Genomic DNA, 11,699 nt, shown 5'->3' with positions numbered 1-11,699 from the left:
TGGCATCATCCTGCTTCTGCTTTGACAGCTGTTGTTCTCTCTCCCAAGGTTCCCCTCCATTTCTCCAGTTATCTGTCTTGCTCTTAGCAAGGTATCAACTAACCCCACAAAAAACATTAACTCATGTTTCCCAATCCACAACTGTCACTAACCCAAGGCAACTTATTACTGTTCAACAGAATGTTTTACTACCAAAAATTTTTACTTAAAATCCATAAACTTGAAGAATGGATTACTTCTCCTGCTGTCCTAATCTCTTTTCAATATCATCTTTTTCCTTCTCCAACTCATTTTGGGCTCATTCTTATGACTTGATCCCTGAAGAATCCCTTAACTGAGGTTGTTGAGGTTAAGATGTACTTGAGGGTAGAGAAATTAGGTGTTCTTTATTTTTGCTAGTGAATAGTACAGTTTGATTTGAGAAACATAGCTCATAATGATAAGGAGGTGACTTAGGTGTTACCTCCCTAGGAGTATTAGTATTTTAACAGATGACCTTTAAAGAGGAAAAAAAAATCTTCAAAGAAATACATGTCTAATGGTGGAATTCCACATAACATGATAATTTGGGACAATACTTTAATTAGAGGGAGCAACCTGGTGCCTCTCAAATCACAATCAATGGTTGTCTGTCTTGTTCGTTTGGAGTTGATATGGAGTTCTCTCTCTCTCTGTCTCTGTCTCTCTCTGTCTCTCTGTCTCTGTCTCTGTCTCTCTGTCTTTCTGTCTCTCTGTCTTTCTGTCTCTCTGTCTCTCTGTCTCTCTCTCTGTCTCTCTCTGTCTCTCTCTCTCTCTCTCTCTCTCTCTCTCTCTCTCTCTCTCTCTCTCTCTCTCTCTCCCTCTCTCTCCCATAATCTAACCTTATCCTACTTTTGCAGTCTTCTGTCCCAGTACTCTCTAATGAATCCAAATACTACAGTTTAATTCTACCCAATCTTCCCCCTTCCAATAGACATCATACTTTTTTTTTGCATCTATACCTTTGTGAATGGAGTAGAATTTCAGAGCCAAAAGGGTTCTTAGAATTAATTTGCCTTTTTTTTTCATTATGCTACAAAGGATGTCTCTTTGGGGGAGAAAAAGATATTTTTGCAAATAAAGATGATGTAGAACAAAAGATAATAATACAAATATGCAACATGCCCTCTAAGGCTACTACCCCAATTTGGCATTCAGACTCCTAGGCTGAGTTCCCTAGAAGTTGGCAGAATGTTTCTCTCAGGATTATAGGATTCAATAACCTTGAAGGGCTCTGCTTCTGGTACTGTAGCTCCTGAACTCTCACTGAGTGTGCTTCCCATTAACAATTAACTATTTGACTTTATTAGTTTTTAGAAAAGATTTATTGAGAACATATCTTGATAACAGTGCAAAATATTACTCCTCTCTCCTCCCAAACTGAGGGCATATCCTCTTCTTGAATGTTTAAGATCTCTAGGAAGATTGAACCCATACTTAAGTACAAAGGTAGTGAGCCATATGTGTAGGGGACATGAGGGACAGCTGGCTACTCATAATTCTTGGCAGTTGGAGTCCTTTTCTCTCTTTACAGAGTCCTCATCAAGTTACCTTTAGGATAGCTCCTTTCTGGACCAGACCTCATGATTCAGTGCCTCTATGGAGTCCATAGTACTTCTTAAGAAGTCCTACTTCCTATAGCTGTCTTGCTTTGGGTGACAATCTCTCCATCTCCATAGTACTACTTACAAAGACTCTGCTTGAAATCCTGGCACTTAGGGAATTTCTCTGATCTGTTTTATAAGGGTGATCCTGAATGTGAAAGATACCTATGAAAATTAGTGGAAAGCATACTACTTTAAACTGAATTTAAAAAATATTTTGGTAACTTGCATGTTAATGTAATTGATTTCCTTTGTATTCCAATGTATTTTAATTTATGCATTTAAAATCATGATTCTGAGAAGGGGTCTATAGTTTTTTTTTATATATGGACTGCCAAAAGGGTCCATGACTCACAAAAAATGGTGAAGAACTCCTTAAAGCCTTGCTGTTTTAGCCAATGGTTGAGTCATGTGGGCATAGTGGCACAGTCTCAGAAGGCAATTACTTCAACCAGTACACCAAAATTCTAATCCTGGTCAATAGTGAGAGAATAAAAAAATGTAAGTATAAGGGACTGCCTGTCAGCATAATAGGAAGGGTGGGACACTTTGTGGCATAGTATTTGAAGAAGACACAAGTGGCACCTTGCAGAGAACATAACAGATTCCTCTGGGATGTTCCCATTGCCATGCCAGAGCTTCAGTTTGCAAATGATCAGAGTGACAATTGATGGTACAGCTCCTCTGACAGGGAATCTGAAGGAGCTAAATAGTGTGACAGGAAAGTGGTTCTCAGATGAAGCTAGCCTATATGTACTAGAGAGACTGGGAAGGAGTAAATATGGGGCAAGTAGGTGAACCTGGAAGACACAGAGTAGCTGCATTGTGAGCCATTCTGGATCTTCTGTTTTGCTCTGTATCCTGATATCACTATGGTGAATGAGAGCAATTGAGGGTATTTGTATCAGTCCAGTCCAGGTCCTTCTCTTCCAGGGTACACATCTAGTGTGCTCCAGAATTAGAGACATAAGCAGTGATGAAAACTGTGGTCTGATGTAGCCTAGAGCTGCCTATCTGAAGTGTGATGGATGAATTTGTTCTCAGGAGAAAAGATGCTCGGTGGTGGGCATCAGGCCTATGATACCACTTCTCCAGCCAGATTTTATAATTTATCTTTTCTTCAAAGCCCCAGGATACCAAGGGATGAAACAAAGGACTGTCTCAAGCATCAAACAAGTATCAGACTTCTCCTTCTCCTCCTTCTCCTTCCCCTCCTTCTCCTTTTCCTCCTTCTCCTCTTCCTTCTTCTTCTCCTTCTCCTCTTCCTCCTCCTCCCCCTCTTTGTCCTTCTGCAATCTTCCAATTTCCCAGACTTTTCCTTTGGGTTCCTAGTGCTCTGCAGTATTCCAGAGCCCTTACTTATACTCTTCCTAAGCCTGCCTCCCTCCCTCCCTATGTTCAGATCCATTGCCCATGGCCACCTTTTGGTACCTAATTCCTACCTTCAAGCCACACTTAAGAATTTTTATTTTTCCACTTGCAATCTATCTTTTATTTTTAAAATTTACTTTATTTTCAGTTCAGGAAACAAAATAAGCATTTCCATAACACAGTACAATAAAAAATGATGTTTGTACATGAAACTACAAATCTATCATGTACAACTTGCTATTCCCTCCAAATATACAGCAAAGTTAACATGTAAATTTCCTTTTCTCCTCCCTTCCACCCACCCTAGAGATGGCTACCATTAGATACAAGTAGGTATATATACATATGTTATATACACAAACACATAATACATATATATACATACACATGTATATATGTATGTAAATTTGTTCTGTACATCTATCACTTCTTTCTCTGGATGCAAATTGTGTCTCTCTATATATCTTTTATTTTTAATTGGTTTACTTGTAATTGTCAAAATGACTTAGTCACTCAAAGTCATTCTTAAAACAACATTGCTGTTATTGTGTACAATGTTCTCTTGGGTCGCTCACTTTGCTCTTCACTATTTCATGCAAGACTTTTGATGCCTTTCTAAGATCATCATTTCTTATAGCACAGTAGTACTCCATCACAACCATACAAAATTACCTATTTAACCATTCCCCAGTTGATAGGGATCCTTGAAATTTCTAGTTCTTTGCCACTACAAAACATTGCATTTACATGCAAAGTTATAATTACTTTGTGTATTTCCCTCCATTTTATTTTTACTCACTATTTTCTTCTTCAGTCTCTCTTTTTGCCTCATCCCTGTTACTTTATCTTCTCCCCCTACTCTCCCAAGCCCCATTTCACTCACTCACCCCTTGAAGATACTCCAATCCCCTGCCCCACCCTCTTCAATTTCAATACACACACCCCTCTAAAAGTCCCCCCATTCTCTCCTCCAAGCCTCCTAAATTTCAATCTACACACCCTCTAAAAGTCCACCAGTTTTCTCACCTCTCTACATCTTGAGACATGTTTTATACTCTCAGATGCGCATGCTGTTTCATCTTCAACCTAGGTGAGAGTAACATTCCAACATTACCCCACTTGCTTCCTCTGTATTAATTCTTTTCATGTCCCATTTTTGTAAGATAATACTGAAGTTTTACCTATCACAACCCCTCACCCTTGCCCATCATCTGTGAATATATTGCCATCCTTGCTCCTATGGGAACCAGTTGAATGAACTTCCAATATACGATAAGTATTTAACTTTTCTTTTCAGAAACAATTCAAATAACTATTGAGGAATCATAATAGAATTGGAAAAAAGGAACAAACCAAATAATGGGAGTACATTTGGCTTTAAAAATAGGATTTAAGGTTTACAGCTGGAAGAGACTTTAGATGTCTTCTAATCCAGCCCCTTCATTTTAAAGATAAGAAAACTGAAGCCTGTGGAGATTATATTATTTGCCCACATCGTGGCAGTAAATTGCAGTAGGAAAGCAACAGACAGCTATGGAAAGAGTGGGGCATTTGGAGACTGGAAGGCATGTCCAAACACTTAGTATTCACATAGAACTTTAAGGTTTGCAAAGCATTTTAGAAACATTTCATTGAATCCTCACAACTACCTTGGGAAGTAGGTGATGCTATTAATACCCATTTTATAGAAGAGGAACTGAGGCAGACAGAGTGACTTGCCCAGGGTCAGCTCATTGGTGACTTTGCCTAGATGTGAATTCAGATTTTTCTGACCCCATGTCCAGCCCTCTATCCACTGCACCACCTAATTGCCTCTACTTGCTACCTCTGTGATCTTGGGCAAGTCCTTTTACTTTTTGGTTGTCAGTGACCACATCTGTATAATAAGTGGGTGGGGCTATATGGCAATTAAGTTTCCAGCTTCAAAATCTATAACCTAAGAGTCAAACCTCAGTCTTCTAACTCCAGATCTAGAATTCTTTCTTTTTCATCATGCAGAAATCTCAAATTCTCTCTCTGTGCGTGTCTCTTTGGCTCTCTCTGTCTCTGTGTCTCTCTCTTGCGTCTCTGTCTCTGCCTCTCCCTGTCAGTCTCTTTCTTACTCAGGGGACAATAGGATCAAGCTGTACTGATATAGTTTTCTCTGTTTAGGAAGATAAGTAATAAACCAAATTGTGATTGAACAGCTGCTCATTCTCTACTTCTTTTTAATCAGCAGCACCATGTCCTCCCAACTGATCATGTCGCTGCAGAAAAAAGTGTGCCTTGTTCCCTGTGGGTGTTGATTTATGACACTTAGGCAATGGTTTTGCTTCACCCCCGTATCAGAGACTTGCTACCATTTTTCACATGTTGTTTGAGCTCCCATCTATTCCTGTTGTAAGGAGAACTGCTGTTGAAATCATTGCATGGAAGAAATACAGGGAGAATGATGAGATCAGGGTGAGAAGAGATTAGAAATTACATAAACTCACCAATTACATCAGCTCTTACCTCATTTGGACCTGTTCAGATACATCCTTCTCTTTTTCCTCAGCAGTCACACAAGTCAGATACACTGGTACATAAACAAGGCAGGGAAAGCAAGGAAATCTAGATAAGATATAAAGAAATCATTTGGATTTTCAAAATGGGGGGAATCAACAGGAGGGTTAAAAAGTAAGATAGATAAGGAAGGGTTAGAAGAATTTAAATTCTTTAACCAGGAAGTTAAAAAAATAACTCCTTTAAGTTGTCTCAGTAAATTGTCTTCAGGCATATGAGACATTTTGTTGTCTAAAATGGTGTCCAGTTTTTTTTTCCATATCCCTTGACAGAGGAATTGAAGTGCTGTGTAAATGAGTAGAACCCAAACAGCTCCTCTGGTACTTTGGCAAACAAGTACCCACAGAACATGGTGTGGGCAAGCAGCACGAAAGATGTCCTCAAATTGATTTTGTAAGTGAGATTCCGTTGGAGTGTGTGTTGGTGGAGGGGTGGGAGGGAGGGAGGAAGTTTCAGGGAAGCTGTCATTGGTCAAAGCAATAAAGGAAGGCTAGATCGGGAAGAAGCTCACTTGTGTGTGACTGCTAAGGGGAAACCTGCCATCTGGTAGTTTCCCAATGTAACCAGTCATTCTTGCCAACTAGGTTGTTTCTCCTTACTGAATGAAGAAAAATGCCATCAGAACTCTCTCAGATTTGGCACTTAGGTCAAAACTCTTGTCACCGTGCCATAGTTATTGATTCAACAGTGGGTCATAATGGAAAGAGCAGTAGAATTGGATTCAGGAGACGGGTTCCATATTGGATCTTTTATGGGATATAGAGCCTTGTCAAGACATTGCCTTGCCCTGAGTCTTAGCTTCCTTGTCCACACAGTAAAGAAGTTGGCAAAGATGACATCTAGTTAACTCCTCTAGTTATAATATGACATTATAATTCCATTCGGTAGGAGGGATTCCTTTTAACTGGAAGAAAAATAATTGAACAGAGGTGATTCCTTATCAAGCCATGTCTTGCAATCTCCTTTTTGATTTTATCCCTCTAATAGGACAGATGTGTCTATGATTGCTTGTGATGTTGCAATTATGCCCATTGCCAGAGATAGTTCAATAATTCAGTTCAATTCAAATCATTAGGTATTTATTAAGCACCTACTATGTGCAATGAATATAGAGGCAAAAATGAAGTTTTCCCTACTTGCAATGATCTTACAGTCTTCTAAAAGATATGTTCATAGAAAAGTACATACAAGATACATATAAAACAAATGTAAAACATTATAGACAGGTACTAACAACTTGAATCAGGGAGGCTTCTGGTGGGTTCATCTTTCGTGGTATTTGAGTCTTGAAAGGAGTCAGCCATTTCAACAGGCAGACATAAGTAGGGAGAGCATGGCAGGCATAAGGGACAACTTTTGCTAAAGTATAGAGATTGACTGTAGTGTATGTGGGAGTGGGTTAGTTTGGCTGATGTATACAATGTATGAATGGGAATAATGTATAATCAACCTAAAAAGAAAGACTATAGCTAGACCATGAAGGGTTTTAAATATCAAAAAGGAGATTATATTTAATCCTAATCACAACAGGGAAATATTGAGGGCTTGTGAACAAGGGAGTAACATGGTCAGGTCTCTAAGATGACATGAGAATTGTTAAATATTTGAAGGGTTGTCACTTGGACAAAAAGATGAGACCTATTCCTTTTTAATAAAATGGGAGACAGAACTAGAATAAATTGAGAGAAGGCAGATTTCAGTCTGAGACAAAAAAGACATTCCTAACAGTTAGAGCTATTCTAAAGTGTAGTAGGCTACCTTAGGAGATAATTTGTTTCCTATCCCTGAAGGTTTTGATGTATAAACTAAATGGCCTCTGGTCAGGAATGTAGTGGAAGGGATTCTTTTTCATTTATGAGCTGAACTACATGACCATCAAAGGCCTTTCTAACTTTCTAAATCTGAGCTCCTGTGCTTCTCTGAGAGAAAGAAAAAGCATGATGGGAAAGGCAACCCAGGGCACGAAACAGTGAAAGCAGAAGCACAGATAAGAAAGCAAGGGATAGTAACCCTAGAATTCTATTAATCATTAACATGGCATTTTTATCAAGCACTAGGAGAAAAAGGCAAATGAAGAAACTAATGATTTCTAAATCACCAGGCTTTTATATTCTTAAAACTTAATATGATACAACTGAGCTTTAGGAAAAATAGACAAAACAGAACCCACAGTACTTGGTGGCATATTTCTAATTTTTTCTGATTGCTTCTGATTATTTTTCTTTTTTAAAATAATTTTTATTGGTTGGTCTTTTTATCATCATAGTTTTCCCCATTACCTCTCTATCTCCCTTTTCTAGAGAAGCATCCCATATAACAAATAATATTTTTAAAGAAAAAAAGAGAGAAAAATCATTCCAATATATAAAAATTCTGAAAATATGTACAATGTGCTACACTTGCAAACCTCCCACCTTTGCAAAGGGATGAGCTATGACTGTGATGTCTGATTATTTTTCAAGAGAAGATTTCCCTTCATAATTTTCCCTGTTTCATAATGCTACAAATTCCTTTAACAAGTGATACTGTTGTTTCCAGAGAGGAAAATTTTTTTTAAATATAAATACACTTGGAGAAGTAATTTAAGTTAATAAAATTATTCATTAATTCCAGAAGCTTTCATTAAGCATCTACTGTATGACATTTTGGTGATAGGCATTAGGGTTACGAAGATGAAAAAGAAGCATTCCCTCTTCTTATGCAATATAAGGAATAAAGTTCTTCAAGGAACTTATAGTGTATCCAGGGGTGACACTGTGTCTTTACGTTGGCAAATACAAAACACATACAAAACAAAGTAACCTTGTTGATAGGACACCATCATTCTGTCATTCATTCAACAAACATTGAATGCAACCTGGAAACTACTGGAGGTGAGGGTGGAAGTGGGAGCCATTGCTGAGGTGCCAGACATAAGAATGAGTGGTTTATACTGTCAGAGAAACATCGATCATATTTATTGTTTAATAAAGGGATCTATCAATCAGTTAATACAATTCTATTATTGATACTGAGTTGTCCTGCATCCCCAAATGAAATAAAGCCTGGGTGTATTACTCCAGTGGTGATTGCATTAGAGGGAAGCCTGAAGCTTTATGCTGACACTGAGTGGAGTGAGTATTGAATTTAGTGAAAAAAGCAGACCTTTAATTTAATTAATTTTGTCCTTTATTAGATTAACCACCCACATGGCCAGAAAGTACAGTTTGGCCTTCAGGCAATCAGGCACTATGTCTGTATTAAGCTCTTAGGCTCTAAAATATCCTGGTCTTGGGAAAGAGGTTAGCCTATTTTAAGGGCTTATAAAAAGACCAAATGAATGCATTCCCCTAGGAGCTTTGGGTATGTAATACCCACAAACCAAATGACAAATTCAGTTCAGAACCAAAGCTGAGCAGACATTTTTTTTTAAATGGCACCTTCTTCTAAGACACTTAGAACTATTTTAATTCTAGCCAATAGAACCTTTTTTCCCATTAAAACTCTGGAAATTAATGAAAATCTTTCAGGATAGCTAAGGTTGACTTTATCTGATCTGGTAGGTTTCAGTCTGATAGAAATATAGAACATATATAGAGATAACTACAGAGATATATTTATACAGCTATATATGTAATATATAGAATATATGTGTGTACACACACATGTATATGTATATATATATATATATATATATATATATATATATATATATATATATATATATATATATATATATATATATATATATGTGTGTCACCCTACATCACATCTTAACTAATTGAAATCTAATCTGGATAATTTATGAGTGTTTTTCTATCTTCCATATTTAGAGGGAAGATGCAAATCAAAATAAAATACGTTCATTTGAGACAATTCATTTGAAGAAAACTTTATAGTATGTCCTGAGGTCAGCAGCAATTCATCCCAATCCCATACACTTATTACCTCTTTATCTATGCACAGGATCAGGGACATCCTCTGCATCTGGACATTCTGACCACCCTTCTACATCTACAAAGAATATGATAGTCATAGCAAGTACAGTGGCCAGCATGATATTCTCAATCACCAAAGAATAAGCTATACCTTATTTATTAGAATTATTAGTAGGAATTTGAACTAAGACATTTGAGATAGATTACTTTTTTCTTTTCTCAAAAAAAATCTTTCTTTTTATATTAGCTATTTGTTTCAATACTTTACCCATTAAACACTCCCTTGTAACAAAGAACAGCTAAGCAAAAATAAGTGTCTGCATACATTGTCTTTTTGGTCTTCCTTATTTTGTGAATCATCAGTTCTTACCAGTCTTCTCACAGATGTTTGAATTCCTCTTCAGTATTAAGACAGATTTTTATAAGCAAGAGTCTTTTGACCAACTTCTCAATTCTTCTTGTAGCATAAATTCCACAGCTACAGTTTTATTGACCTATTGGAAAAATGACCATGAATTAGAAACTCTTTATTAGTTAACAAAGTTAAACCCAAGTACTTTGTCTCCTGTTCACTTTTCTTGAGAATAAAAACAAACAAACAAAATCAAACAGAAAAAAAGTGTTTCTTTTGGTCTTGTGGAACAAATGTCTTTAAGCGGAATGTCCTCCTTTGAGAGTTGGTGGGTTTTTTTCATCAGAAGTACTTAACCAAAGAGATAGTGGTCATGACATGTGTATATTGTAGAAGGAATTGGTGGTGATAGTGGGGAATATGGTTTGATCGTGATGGCTGCTGAAGTCCCTTCCAAATCAGAAATTCTGTGATTTTGTGGGTCTGAGAGAGGTAGTCAGAGAGATATGGGAAGAATCATGAAAGTACAATGTTATGGAAACATAACAAAGAGAAGGGATCAATAAATGATTGATCGACTATGACCAATGCCGAAGATAGGTCAGGTTTAAATTCCATAGGTCCACTGTTTCAAATCTCATCATTCAGCTGGAATTGGTGACTCAGATGGCTAACTTCCTTTATTAAAGGATAATTGGATATGCCGTGAAAAAGAGACAAGTCTTCCTCCTGTTTCTGCTGCTAATGCTTTCCAGTGTCGATCCACATCAGGAGTGTTCTCTTCATTTTCAGTATTCTCTGATTTTTAGTTTCTCCATCAAAGGAAGTCTTTTTTGAGCAATTATTATGTGTTTGGAAGAGTGCTTAGCACTTTAGGGTTACAGAAAAAAATTATAATTTATGGTCTCTGTCCTTAGGGAACTTTTATTAAGGAAGAAATTGCAAAGGAAACAATTGAGAAACAATTCAAAATAGTTTATATTAAAGTATCAAATTATGTGTGATTTCTACTTCTATGGGCAGAGGAGAAAGAGATCAGTGAGGGCTAGAATAATCAAGTAAGCCTTCATGGAAGATGTGAAATCCAAAGAAACAATCATTTATGGAACAAGTAAGTGTTGAAGTAGATAGAGTGTTGAATTTGGAGTCAGGAAGGCCCGAGTTCAAATCTTTTCTTTGGTACGTACTAGCTGTGTGACTGTTGACATTTGATGACCTCTCATCTATAAAGTAGAATCAATAATATCACCCACCTCACAGGGTTGTTGTGAAGAGTAAATAAGATAGCTTGTGCAAAGTATTCTGCAAGCCTTAATATTTTATTTCAATGCTAGTTATTACCATTTAGGAAATCAGAAATGGATGGGGCCATCTGAATCCCATGCCTGCTATGAAGCTGCCTTTCTTCATTTCTCTCCACAAAAGAAAAAATAAAATAAAAATTAGCTATAAGAGGAAAGCATCATAGGCTGCTGAAACTGAAGTAGACCTTGGTGATCACCTGGTAGACCTTTCTCACTTGACAGATAAAGAAATTGAGGCCTTAAGAGATGGAGTGATAGTGGCTGTGTTAGATCTTCCTCTCTATTTCTAGTCCAATGTTCTTCCCACTGTATCGTGTTGCTTTCCTTCAACATTATGTTGACTTAAACAAAAAACAAAAATAGAATACTTCCCTACCTCACTTTCCAGGTTTTGGGTTTTTACAAATAATGCACTTCATCTTGTAATTGTAGAAAATAAAATAAGCAGAGGAGGCGAATACTCTGAAAGGAAGTGTTCCAGCTCCAGATTTATGTGTGTATGGAAATATTTAGATAACTAACTTGTCAAATCAGCTCCGTAAAGAAAGATAAGATCTGTCTTAACAAAACGGAGAAACAAAGAAGGAGG

This window comes from Notamacropus eugenii, chromosome 1 (genome assembly GCF_028372415.1).
Source record: "Notamacropus eugenii isolate mMacEug1 chromosome 1, mMacEug1.pri_v2, whole genome shotgun sequence".
NCBI classification, from domain to species: domain Eukaryota; kingdom Metazoa; phylum Chordata; class Mammalia; order Diprotodontia; family Macropodidae; genus Notamacropus; species Notamacropus eugenii.
The sequence above is the reverse complement of the archived record's forward strand: the minus strand, read 5'-3'. Positions refer to the sequence as shown.